Source organism: Pholcus phalangioides, unplaced genomic scaffold, assembly GCF_987345545.1.
Source record: "Pholcus phalangioides strain wild (caught in Gottingen) unplaced genomic scaffold, Ppha-v1.0 ptg000032l_1, whole genome shotgun sequence".
Lineage (NCBI taxonomy): Eukaryota > Metazoa > Arthropoda > Arachnida > Araneae > Pholcidae > Pholcus > Pholcus phalangioides.
Window position 1 is genome coordinate 6,334,135 of NW_028301622.1, and position 12,390 is coordinate 6,346,524.

At 40.7% G+C, this 12,390-nt stretch overlaps 1 protein-coding gene across 1 annotated transcript in view; it reads right to left on the reverse strand.

Moving 5' to 3' along the window:
* LOC149066838 (cyclin-dependent kinase 4-like) overlaps window positions 1-11,695 on the reverse strand; it is a 144,396-nt gene extending 132,701 nt beyond the window's left edge. Inside the window, exon 1 of the mRNA XM_089253077.1 lies at window positions 11,485-11,695. The gene's annotated coding sequence lies outside the window, so the exon portion shown is untranslated. The remainder of the gene's footprint in view (window positions 1-11,484) is intronic.
* Window positions 11,696-12,390: the final 695 nt, after the last annotated feature.

Below are 12,390 nucleotides of genomic sequence, written 5' to 3' on the forward strand. Positions count from 1 at the left end.
ATCTTCTCTAAAACGGAAAGTTACGAACGTACGAGAGAGAGAGAGAAAATTCGGGACATTCACTGACGCCTGAGTCCCCCCCCCCCCATATTAGTTTTGAATACATACATGAAAGTACTGCGAAGTTGTGCCTATAATAAATGTGTAATTTCAGTAGTGTATAGTCAGAAAGATTTCGGGTATTTACCAAATAATGTAGATAAAGAAAAAAAAAATCAGACGTAAAAACCACTTTACCGTGAAGCATTTGTAACGGTATTACACTTGTAAAGCCATCAGTTTAGGATGAATAAATGGTACTTGCACCTTTCTTCTTTGCTCTTCTCGGTTAGTTGCGCACAATTTGTTATTGTCAAACGATACTAATCGACGTTGCCCAACAAGCGAAACCGTCGCCAAGTACATACCGTTCCATCTTCATTATCGTTTCCGTCGACCGCCAAGCCACACAAAAAAGTGCTGTATCTACGTATGTAAACAAATTTGTAATCCATGGAAGTGAGAGAGGAATTTCCAACGATAAAATGTCAAATACCATTGAAAAAAAAAGAAAAGAAAAACAAAACTATGTTTTCTGTGTATATAAAAACAGTGTTTCTTGATATTTTTGCGCCCATGCTCCTCCCGGACCATGTATTCTTATGGCCTGGCCTCCACTACCAGCGACAATCCGTTTTACTTGAATTGAACCGCTTATTTCAGAAACCCATAACTGTGTGCCAAAAAATAAGAAATTGAGTTTATACTGGTTTCTTGTATTCGATTGATTTACGCATCGATTGGTGAAGAAACCCACTAAAATAACGTTCTGTATAGGTCTATCCCCCCAAATGTGGCGTCTTTGAAATATTTTTTCAGAACAGAAACAAGTTAGTGTAGTTAAAAGTTTTCTCAAATACCTCGAAATTTGAAATTCCGCATTTATGGGCGGGGGGGGGGTGTACTGAAATAAGTGATACAATTGATTGCTGGGTAAATTTATAAGGATATAAAACTTTCATTAATGAAGTTGATTTCCAGACACCAGGGCTAGAGCAATGCTTCTCAACCTGGGGCTACAAGGTCCCCTTGCGGTCTTGGGATATTCTAAGGGGCCACGGGTGAAAATAAGATGAAAGTAGAGAAATGGCAAATGGTAAAGGGGGAGAAAGGCACAAAGAGCTGTAAAGAAATAAAGCTTTCTAGTGAAATATGGTGTAGGGAAAATTTAACTAGGCTACTTTCAGAATCCAGCTGTTCATGGAACCAGGGCCATCTCAGCCTACGTGGGCATGGCCCGAAGGTCCATAGGGTGCCTACATGATATGGTACGATAATTTTCGAATGTATGTAAATAGCTGTTACTTCCAGCGAAGTATGGGGCTCCCAGTACATCACTTTGTCCGAGGACCCGCGATGTTGAGATGCCCACGCCCACAAGAAAGCTCACTGAACTCTAGCCCAAGGTAGGAGCGGTCCCAGGTTGATGTGTCGGGGAGAGGTGTGATTTACTGTTAATTTATCGGATCTTCCTGTCTTTTACACACAAACCCATTTTCCCATATATTTTGGCTCTTGGAAAGAATGATCAACCTCTTCTCCTCTTTTCTGCATCCGTACCTGGCCCAGGGTTCTAGAGATCGGTCTCATTTATAAAAAATTGCTCATCATAAATTTAGATTTGACTAAATTCAATTCAATAAGTGGAAAGGTCTCACTCCTGGATGAGGGTAGGACCTGGATAAAACAGGAGAAACGAAAAGAAAAACATAGCAGAAAAGGCCATGGGCTTAAAGGTTGAGAAATACTAGAGAAGTGCATTTCAACGCTAGAGATGTTGTGATGCGTATCGTAGCGAACAATGGAATATTTTATGCTTGTAAGCGTATAAGTTTTTGAAATAGAAAAAATAAGGCGGCGAATTTTTAATGGTCTTGAATGACCGATGTCAAAGTTCCGAAACACTGTCCTAGAAGGGGTTCGCCAAAGTATCAAGGAGGTATTGGTCCCGTCGTCCTCCGTTTTGGGGGGATTCTATTGGATATTTAAAAAAAGAAGTCACAACTTTTCACCATACTTCATTTAGGTGCTTTATTTCTTCTCTTACATCGGTATTTTTTTTCCACACCTGAGCAAAGGCCATCTTGATTTTTACCCATGCCTTCTAAGAAAATCGAAGGAGTCATCTGACCCCAGGTTTAGAACCTAGGTTTATACTATGCCTACCCAAGAGCTGGGCAAGGAATGAAAATTCTTCAATTAAAGCAGGAGTGCTCAACTTTTTGGAGAAAGCGAGCCACACTAGAATAAAATGATCCACAATTTTGATTTTTTTTTCCCTTTCAATTTTGCATAGCATAGTCATGATTTTTCAAGTTAAATTTATTTTTCGTATTTCCTACAGAAGGCTTAGAGAATGATTTCTCGTTGCAGACGAGGCATTGGTGCATCCCATAGACTAAAGATATAATTAAATAACTACATATAGAATAAAGATTATTCTTACTCTGTGGTGCATCCCTAGATTTTCTATTTTATAAAAGACTAGCTATAATACCCGGCGCTGCCCGGGTTTTCTTCAATGAGGCTTTTTTGGATCACGTGATATCTCCCTCTCTTTTTCTTGAGGGACATACAAACCGTGTCCAAGTTAACCAATATGGCGACCTGCGCGATTCATGAAATAAACAAATCTAGATTTACACAGAAACGTAGAAATGAATATATATTTTTCTTTTTTTAAGGGGCGCTAGGTATTTCGACCCCCCCTTCCCCTGAACTTCAAGTTATCCATGTGTCTGTTCCAGCTTCCAAAAATCCTTAGTTAAAGCTGTGGAATTTTTTCGATGCACTTTTCACGGGCTCATAACTAATTTTAAAATATCCTAACCAACATGAATTTATGCAAATAAATATCAAAAGAGACAATATGGAGACATTAATTTTCATACTTGAGAAGATATAAATGAAATCAATGTTATTGCATGGATATCCAACTCAAAAGTATAGGTTTGGCTAATTACTTCGTATTTAATCTCCTGGGCTTCGTATATCTCTAAGCGAACTGAACATTTCAAAAATCGAGAATTCAATACAATTTTTAAAATTATTGATGGGGTGGAAAATAGCACTAATTTCCGCATTTCTACAGTAAAATCGACAATTTTAGCACTGATTTCTATGAGGATCACCCTTTTCCTGACTCTCAAAGCGATGCTGATGATGATTATGACATCTATTCAAAAAGCCTCATTACTGAGAGTATATTGAAAATGTGGCAAACCATTATAAAGGCATAAACTATTATACATATACTAACAGGATTAAAGAAGTGACAAACCGTTGTAAAGGCATATACACGTCTGAAACGCATTGCTAGGGAACCACGGTAACCAAAGTAAACGTTCGGAAAGTGATTGTTGAGGCCCAAAAACCATTGTTGCCGGACAGTTTTTTGCCCGTTTGGGGCATTTGCCCTGGGCTGACGAAATTTTAAAGTAGCCTATCGTTCAAGTCGGGTCCCATTTGGTATATATGCAAAATTTGGTGACGATCGATCTAAAAAATTGTAGATTTGTATAGAGAACATACACACAGAAAATCAATTTTATATATATAGATAACGCTTGTCTTTCTACAGGGAATGCCTAATGTTTTGGGTCGATTGTACTAGCAACCGTTTTGGGTCGCAACAGAAGAAAAACAGTTTTGTATCAACGCTCGAAAAACAAAGGATAGTCGGTGAAGCCAAATTTACAAATTTTGTGTAACGGGGAAAAAAAATAGGGAGCTATTATTAGAGTTTTATTTGGTGACAGAAGGCACCTGAAAAATTTCTTAAAACAGCATTGAGTGAGAGATGTTAGAAAATGCTTCCTGGATCGCATTTACATCTGTTTTGGTTGGGAAAGAACAAAGGGAAGGATTGTTCTCCACAATGAAGCATATGAGTTCCAAGAAAGGTTTGCAAGGAAGTGCAAAAGCAACAGATTCTCAATAAGATTCCGAAAGCCATTACAGAAGAAAAGCTGCAAACTGATTGATCTCACACGCATTGCATTATCGTGATGAAAATAAGTGAATAGTCGCTGCGAAATTAGTTCGAGAAGCATATTGAACGCCATACTGAATAAAACTATCCCTGCTGCAGTTTTTCAAAAGAAAATCCAATTTTCAAATTATGTTCTATTCTGCAAATACTGTTGTATTCTGCAAGCATATCGTCCCCCGCCCCCGCCAGAGACACGAATGTGGAAATTTTCACTTTTTGGGTTTATCAGTTGGTTGAATAACTTATTTTGCTGTTAAGTTTTTCCAGAAACGCGAATATGTATCCCCCCCCCCCCTGGAAAAACATGTTATAAAACGTCTTAGGGAAATGACATCCATAGAGTAACAGGGGTGGAGTAAACATTCAAACGTCATTTCCCAATTTTTTTCACATTTATGTTCCTGGCATAAGGGGGAGGATATATTCGTTTGAAAATGTTTGATAAACACTCCCCAAAGCAGAATCTTTTTTCACTGTTCTGCATCGAACCCTCGGCTAACCGGAAATATTCTGACAGTAAAAATTTCCATAATAGTGTTTTTCAACTACACTTTTCTTAAAATTCTTCCAGATTGTTCTGCGAAGTACGTCGCAAATTTTGGCATATTCTGCTTTGGGGAGCCCACATCTCTTGAATGAAAATATCACCCTTCTCAGATGAAAATATCAGCCCATTCTTGATGGAAAATATCAAAGCATTCTTAGCTGAAAACATCAGAGCCTTCTATACTGAAAATATCAGCACATTCTTAACTGATTTATTGTTCATTCTCAACTGAATATTTTTAAATTGTTTGTTTACAGATGAACTAATTTATGATTGAATTGGAATAGTAAAAGTTATATGGATCAAAATACCTGAAACTCACGGTAGGCCAACTGATACAGGGGTTCCGAGCAAAATCTGCTTGATCATTCCCTTGACCTAAAGCTCCAGAAGAAATACGATTCAAAATCTTGACCTTCCAAAATTTCGAATTTTTGCTTTTCATGTGTGTGTTTAAGTTTTTCTCTCCTCTTCACAGAACTTCTCCCTGACTTTCATCAAATATTTGTACATTTCTCTGTGTGACTTTTACCAAATATTTTACATTTTCCCCTGAATATTTTTCATTCCCCGACTGTCTAGGTCGCTGGGAACGCTGTTACAGCTAGCCAGGCCATGTTCTCGAGAACACGCTGGGCAACTGCCGAGTGTGGTTTCTTCAATCACATTGATTTAATGCATATCGATTGTAAAAAATTGCGAAATTGTGAAACAGGTCCAGGCGCCTTTAAATTCCAACGCGGGCAGCACATTTACAATTTTTATGACTCCTGCAGGCTACACACTAAGCTTTACTATACACCAAGACACCCATGAATGAAAGCGGAAACATAACATAAAACTGCCTCTCCAAGTGGCGTCTGAAGGCAAGTTTTCATAGGAGCAGGTTTCCACAGCGCGTGTAGCATAAAAACGCTGATTGGTCAAAAAAACCTGAATTTCAGGTTTTTAGCAATTAACGCTTTCAAGCTGCAGAAATTCTATTCCTAGGAAAACCCTTCTTAAAGGCGCGTCTACGTGAGCGCATTATGCGTTCTTCTTGAGTGGTTTGCTGAGATTTCCCATCTATGTATATGGACATGGAAGTCATGAAACACGTAATTTCAAGCTAAGTAACGTGCAGTTGGTGAACCTCAAACTTGGGAGGACCCTCCGACGGTGCATTATCAAAGGAGCGCGTCGCGTTTGTGACCAACCGTTCGGAACTGGGTTCTGCGGGGGGGGGGGGGAGTCTTCTAAAGAGACAGAGCGGTCACGATTGGTCGGGGGGGGGGAAGGGGGAACAGAAGAAAAAAGATCAAAAGCACGGCGATTGCAAAGCAAAAAAACGGTGCACCTATGTGGACGTGACTACAAAGTTGAAAAAGCGCAGGATAGGGAACGGAGATTAGCAATAGCGATAATATCTGATATAGGTACAGGATAATATCTGATCCTATAACGTCACACTGTTTGCTCAAAAGATGGCGGAGAAGTCAGCCAGATGTTTTAAAAAACTCTACTATACATATTTAACCAGAAAACTAAACGGACCACTCAGCATTGAAGACCTCTGTGTTTGGCGGTTATGCGATGTGTAGCATACAGAATGCCCAAGACAGTCTGTGCTACTGCCCTGCCCCCAAAGCAGGATGTTTTGCATTGTTCTGCGACGAGCCCTCGGCTGATTGGAAATGCTCTGCAGTTCCCACGTAATCGTGTTTTATACATTTTTCTTAAAATTCTTCCAGATTGTTCTACAGTAGCACTGATTGTTCTGCGACGTACGTCGCAGATTTCGGCATATTCTGCTTTAGGGTGCCCTGCCACTGTGATGGTCGGAATTATTTCAGGCTATTTTGTTGGGCAAATGTCTTTACAGGGCTCTATTCTAAATGCAGACGTCTGTTGCTTTCTACTTTCGTATGTTGGAGCTATGTTCGGGAGAATGGCATTTCACAGCAAGAGCTTTATTCGCTCAGGCAGATAAAGCAGCATCAATGCCCCGTTGGTTTTGTTTCATGACAATTTACGGATATAAAGATCTATCTTGAGCATGTAGACTTCAGTTCAATCTCAATTCTATACGGGCAAGTGAAGCTTCCATTAAGACTGGTCCTCTACTGAAAACTATCTCGAGCGAAAACGAGTCGCATGTATGTATAAGACCGCTACAGAAGTCTTGCACATACACGCGACTAGATACCGCTCGTGATAGCTTCCAGTGGACGATCAGCCTATAAGAGTTTTAGTTGGCGCTACTTTCAACCAATTTCGGTATGGGTTGATACTCATCACATCGACTCTATCTATGTGATAAGTATAAACTCATACCCTTTGTTTCTGGAATCCCCCTCTGTATCAGTTTATGCTTTAACAATCGCTTCTCAGTAAAGCACTCATTGAAAAATACAAATACAAGGCAGACAAAATGCCCAACTAGGTGGTTGCTCATAACAAATATGGATGCCTTAAAAAAGTTCTAAAATACAGCAACCCAATTAAAAATGCAATTACAAACAATATATATACATCATAGAATATATATTATACAATGCCCATAAAGAATACTTATGGTTGTCTTATTCTAAGTATGGATAGCTTCAAATTTATTCCAACATGTATCGTATTTCTTTTCAAACGTGCCAATTGTGTTAGTACTTACTACTCCCGGGGTTAAGCTGTTCCATTTATTCACAACCCTTATTAGAGAAAAATTTCCTCCGACACCACAACCTGGAATTGCCCCTTACCAATCGATACCGGTGTCCCCTTGTCAAAGCAGTCGATTGGCGGCGTATTAATAATTCATGGTTCATCCTATCCACCCCGTTAAAAATTTTAAACATTTCGATCATGTCCCCCCGACACCAGTCTTCTTCCAATGTTAACATATTCAAGACTCTCTTCGTAGTTCAAGCCTTGTATACCAACCAGAGCTGGTATAACTCTTCTCTACCCACCCTCACCCAAGTCTATGTCCCTCTGCAGCTAAGGTCTCCAAACTCTTACAGCATACTCCCGTCCAGTACGAACTAAGCCCCGGAAAAGTGGAAGAATAACTTTGGGAGAACGCGAAGAGACCTTTTTTGAGAGTGAAACCGATCATTCTAACTTGAGTACGCTTTTTTAACCACTGCTGAACAATATTCCGGAAACCTAAGCCGTTCGTGAATGACGATTCCCAAATCGGTGATCCTAGATCAGTGTTTCTCAATCGCCGGGCCCTGATATCATTAAAACCGGCCGCAAGTCATTTGTCGTTTAATTTTCCCCTAATCATTCACTGTTAGCCGTATTTTGGACCGGGCCTTCTACTCACAAAAATAAATGAAACCGGGTCCCGGGCTTCCAAAGGTTGAGAACCCCTGTCCTAGATGCATCCCTAATGGAACACCATTCAAACCACGGAAGTGAAACGTGGGTTGTTCAAACCAAAATGAGCGACCATGCACTTGTCAACACTAAAGGTCATGCTACAATCGTTAGCTGGGCTGCAATCATATTCAAGTTAGTCTGGAGCAACTCCTTATCGCTTTGATTTTTAACTAACCCTTTAGTTTCGCGTCATCTGCGAATTTTCTCACAATCCCTGATCGAGCTTATTAATAAAAAGTGAAAAAAAGAATGGGACCAAGGAGGAACTCCACTTATGACGCCTGTCCAGCCAGAAAATTCCCCGTTAACCATAACTCGTTGTGATCTATCTCTAAATCACGAATCTATCCAATGCAACAAGTTGCCCCCAATCTCACATAAACGCCTCAAGACTTTACCATGTTGGACCCGATCGAATGCCTTCTGGAAATCAAGATAAACGACATCGACAATAAGTTCAGATAAGGCAAGGGTTTTTAACCTTTGATGTCCTCAGACCTTTTATGTGAATAAGAGGAAAACCCACAGTCCCCCTGCGCCAAAAGAATGGAGGAAACGAATACCTCGTGCCAATAAAATGAAGTCCATGGACCTATTCATTATACAGTATGTTAATGATAACAAAAAACAAGATAGATAGACGTTATTTTCTTCTCAAACTACAGCTTATTGAAAAGAGACTTTCGTTTTGCGTGCTACACAACGAAAAGAACCAGTTGTGTGTCTCTGTGGTATATTGGTTATTGCGCTTGCCAGAATCGTAAGAGGTTTGATTCTCGGGTTAGAAAAAACAATCTTTCTCTCTAAAGTTCACCTCAGCCATTAAAATTGAGAGAGTCTCTTTCTTTGCATACTGCGGTAGGGATGTAGTTTGCATTTAAATAATGGGCATTAAGAAGAGCACCTTTACGGTAAGTTTGACATACAAATGCACGAAAAATCAGGATGATTTTAATCCTTGAATGCAATTTCTACAAGGTGTTCAATCGGGACTTTTATTGAGAGTGCTCGTGAGCACGAAATTAGACACTGGATATACAGCACAAGAGGTGCTTCAGAGAACGCCGTAGTGCTCGCGACCAACAGATTGAAGATGCCTGATTTAAACGATGATTGATCCAGCATAGTGGTCCCCAACTTTTGTCACCCGCGGCTCCCTTACCCATTCATGGTTCAGCGGTTCAGAATCCAGTGGTTATATATTTTAATTTATAAAAGAAAACCACTTCTCAACTCGCACACACGGATATAGGATAAGTAGGAACACGAATATCTCCAGTTCACCGCGATGCTTCTGAAAAAGGTTACCGCCACCTAGGACCGCAACTGGGGAGAGTGGGGGGGGGGGCTAGTTTGGTGCCCAGGAGGAGGCACAAATTTCACAATTTAACCTTTTTCCAACACAGAAGGGGGCGCCAAAATGCGTTCTTGCCGCAGTCAGTTCGCCAAACATCAAGCTAAGGTCCCGGTGAAGCCTCTAGGAGCCGCAAAACACACTTCGAGAAACACTGATTCAGCGTGATTGGCCCAAAAATTACTGAGGATTTTTATTTCTAAGGCCGGAATTACACTGTAAAAGTTTTGTAAAAGTGCTTTTATAAAACTTGAAAAATACAACCAAGCATCAAGCTAAGGTCACCATCATCAAAAGAAGTAATTAGCATTAGCTCGAATGTAACCGATCAGCTTATTCGTTGTATTTTTCACGTTTCATACAAGCTCCAGGTTCCAGAGCCTATGCCACAAAGAGTGATTTATATGAGGCCCCTACCATGCTGGAAATGTGTCTACCAATTTGCAATTCGACTCCCACAAATTTTAATTAGATGCCATGAGTCCCCCCCCCCCCCACCCCTGCACCTGGGGGTTGGCAAAAACATTGGGACGACACTGGCTATGCAGCTAAATGGACACAATTCAAGCCCTTTTCTCACCACTCGACCAACACCTTCTAGAGCAAGAAGGTATTTATCTGCTTTAGAAGGTATTGACTCGACAAACTTTCGAACCCAACCGCCGCCACAGTGGTGGTCGGCTGAAATTGGTTTCCTATGGTTCCCAACTTCAAGGCGCGAATGCAAGCCGATCTCCTCTTTAAAAAGCCTCGCTACAGAGAGTAACAGGCTTACAACGGTACAACAGTGAATCATTGCACTTCACTCACAGTTGGAAAACTTGATGGCAGCTAGGAGCACTACCTACACATTAAGCATTACACGTACAAGCACATTCCAGCATGTACCAATTCATTAGAAATTCCGCAGAGGAATGTGGACGGGGTGCGTGTTAGTACACCACCGGTGACTATATCGATAACCACCAATTGTACCTATTCCCCCGGTTGGCGGCATGTACGTCGGAAAAGTTTCGAACTTGTGGGTGCTCATCTTTAGTTTTATAAGGGAAATTTTGATTTGGGAAAAAATTCTAGGTGTGCTCTATTATTCATGTGCACAACTGCAGGCCGGGGGTAGGGTTCGAGTTCGAATTCTGTTATTTTCGGTTTTTTACATTTTTCGTCTCCTATAGAGGTGCGCCAAATGAGCAATGCCAAAACAAGGAGAAGAAGAGCAAGCAAGTCTGGTGCCCCGAGCGCCGGACTTCGGGGAGCGCAAAATTTACCCTTTAACCTCCCCTTCTATATGCATTCAGCCCGGAGCCCAGCGATGAATCCCATTATTTTTCGGTTTTTACACTTATAGTATACTACAGAGGTCCCAATGAGATATAGTGGCCCTACCAAATATCCCGGCCGATATGCTCGACTCTAGGAAGATGGTGTTTTGCCCGATATACACGCACAATCTCTTTCAAGGCCATGGGCTTCCAAGGGTGGGGGGCCGACAGGGCTCCGGCCTCAGGGCCAGGAACGATTCTTTTTTCTCACATTATAATTTCACTATGGAGAAGCCCATTGAAAAGTCTGCTTGGGGGCCCTGTTGCAAGATGTGGGGGAAAGGGGCATGCAGCCCCTTGTCTCTAAATAGGTGACGGACACAACTCCAGCCCTCCGGGCCAAAGATGAATCAAATTATTTTTCACTTTTCATCAACTACAGAGGTGCTGATGATATATCTTGGCCGGGGGGTAACACCACCGAATATCCCGGCCACTAGGCACGCGCGGATCCATAGGCGCAAAGTTATTGGGGAGGGGGTAGGATTCAAACCTAATATTTCCATTGGTTACTATGGAGACGGCCGACTGTACGCTCCCATTGAGTGGGCAATTTTTTTGTTTGGGTTCACTGGATTGTCCCGTATTTTACGGGACAGACAAATCCCCCCCCCCCGATATTATTCTGCTCGTGGGGGGGATGCACTTCTCCCCCCCCCCCATCTCGATCCGTGCCTGCCAACAAGGATCCAGGATGGTAGAGAGTCCTGCCTTTGATACACATACACACGATCTTTCTCTCAAGACATGCACAGTACGTACCCGGTATTAAAGAGAACCGCGTCCCGAAACACAAAGAAGCTTATATATATACACAACTTTTTTTGGACGCCGATGTAAAGATGATATATAAATCAAAGGATAAATCTCTTACCTGAATTTCAACCAATCCCGGAAAATAATCCAAAGATGTTCTCAAGTTCATGTATTAATTTCGTTCGACAGAGACAACATGACTACACTTATGAACACACAAACGCACCATGAGAAAATATGTGTATAAGAAAAACACAACACACACACACAGAGCAACCACGAGGTCGAAGCACCACCGCCACCACAGAGAACTAAGCAAGTGAATGAATGGGGAGAGAGAAAAAAATAACATAGAGAAAAATTTCTTCTTCTTCCTTTTCTCTCTCTCTTTCCATCCCCTCCACTCTTTCCCCCGACCACCACCATCAATAGAAGAAAGTATATTCTTACAAAGGGGGAATGGAAAAACTGAGAAGGATTGACCAAATTAATTAATCATGATCTATAATAAAGCAACTATTAAAACAGAAACAATTCCAGACGACAAATTTTTGTTTATGAGTTACTGCAACACGTGGTTTTTAAATTCAAAAAAATTCAAAAAAGAATCCTTTCTCTTCAAAAGAATCTCTTTGATTTATTTCGTATTTATTTGAAAAAATTTTAATTTTATTGAGAAAAATTCTTTGCATATTTTAGGGATGATGAGAATAAAGGGATTTATGAGAGAATGAAAGAAAACAGCTGTTCGGTTGTTTATGGCAAAACTCGATAGATGGCACTACTATATGATATGTCGTCTGCTTTTCTTTTTTTTTATTCTTTCGTTCTTCTTTCACCGTCGGGAAATCTTATGAATGGGAAACGAGTCTCTCGCAGTTTATGACGTCATTGTCGTTTGGTGAACTTTTACCACTTGGAAAGAAGTAGGAGCGGGAGAAAAGAAAAGTAATGAATTTTTTTTTTATTATGATAAGAAAAAAAAAAAGAAGACAAAATTGTTTTTTTTCTTTATTTTCTGTCA